Source organism: Eptesicus fuscus, chromosome 13 (genome assembly GCF_027574615.1).
Source record: "Eptesicus fuscus isolate TK198812 chromosome 13, DD_ASM_mEF_20220401, whole genome shotgun sequence".
Lineage (NCBI taxonomy): Eukaryota > Metazoa > Chordata > Mammalia > Chiroptera > Vespertilionidae > Eptesicus > Eptesicus fuscus.
This window is the reverse complement of record NC_072485.1, coordinates 33835010-33836307: the sequence shown is the minus strand read 5'-3', so window position 1 is coordinate 33836307 and position 1298 is coordinate 33835010. Positions and strand designations below refer to the sequence as shown.

The window sequence follows — 1298 nt, the reverse complement described above, 5'->3', positions numbered from 1 at the left end:
TTCAAACCAAGCTGCAGTTACTCTTTTTAAAAAAAAAAAAATAATATGTCTTTATTGATTTTTAGAGAGAGGAAGGGACAGGAATAGATAGAAACATTGATGAGAGAGAAACATCATCCATCAGCTGCCTCCTTCATCCCTTCCCCCTACTGTGGATTGAGCCTAGAACCCGGGCATGTGCTCTAACTGGAAATCAAACCAGTAACCTCTTGGTTCATGAGTAGATGCTCAACCACTGAGCAACACCAGCCAGGCTGCAGTTACTCTTTTTAAACCAAAAAAAGCTTCTCATTTTTAGATAGTTACATTGTTAATTCCATTATAGCATTTACAGTATCACTACCATTGTTCTTCAGGGCTTGAACTGCCTTCACTCTCAACACATTTCCTTGTGATATGACCAGTTCTATGTCCTTAACTTCCACACCTATTTCATCAATGTCTTCCTCTTCACTCTCCTCTTGCATAGTTGTAGTCTGTGTGTTTTCTTGAATGTTTAACTTCACTAAACTTTGAATTTCTCTGCAGCTTCTAGCTGTGCTGGCTAAGATAAATCATTGATCTTGGCTTCCCCCAAAACTATGTAGGTATCTAAAGCTGAGCTCTTATAGACATCTGGTTTTGTGATGACAAAGAGGATAGTCTTAGATTTCTGGATAGTTCCCTAGTAACCCCAGTAACCTGTCCAAGACACGTTTGGCCACAGTCTTCCATGCCTCTTTTCACTCTGGCTCTGTTTTTTCTTAATGATTGGTTCTTCACGGATTTCAGCTGCTGCTGCCAGCTGGGTTTGTCATGTGGCATCTTCTTCCTCAAGCTCTGGTACTGATTCATCACGGTTAGATTCCGTCCCTGTCTCAGCCTGGGGCTGTGGCAACTCCTGCCCTGTAGCAGGGACAGTTTCCGTGGCTTCACTGGGCATTTTACGAGGGAACACAGAACCAAGATGGCAGCAGAAAGAGTATGTATGTGTGTATGTATTTATTGGTGGTAAGAACACTTAACATGATTTCTATCTCTCGACAAATTTTGAAGTACACATACTGTATTGATAAAGAAACTATGTTGTATAGTACATCTCTAGAAAAGAATTTATTCATTTAGCATAACAGAAACTTTATACTCACAGAACAATTTCCCTCTTCCCCCAGCCACCAGTTCCTGGCATCCACCATCCTACTAATTCAATGAATTTGATTGCTTTAGATATCTCATATAGGTGGACTCATGCAATATTTTCTCTATGACTGGCTTATTTCATTTAGAATTAAGTATTTCTAGATTATCCATGTTGTCAC

General features: G+C 39.9%; 1 pseudogene; it reads right to left on the bottom strand.

The window, feature by feature from the left end:
• Window positions 1–302: 302 nt before the first annotated feature.
• Window positions 303–922, bottom strand: LOC103293636 (nascent polypeptide-associated complex subunit alpha-like; annotated as a pseudogene).
• Window positions 923–1298: the final 376 nt, after the last annotated feature.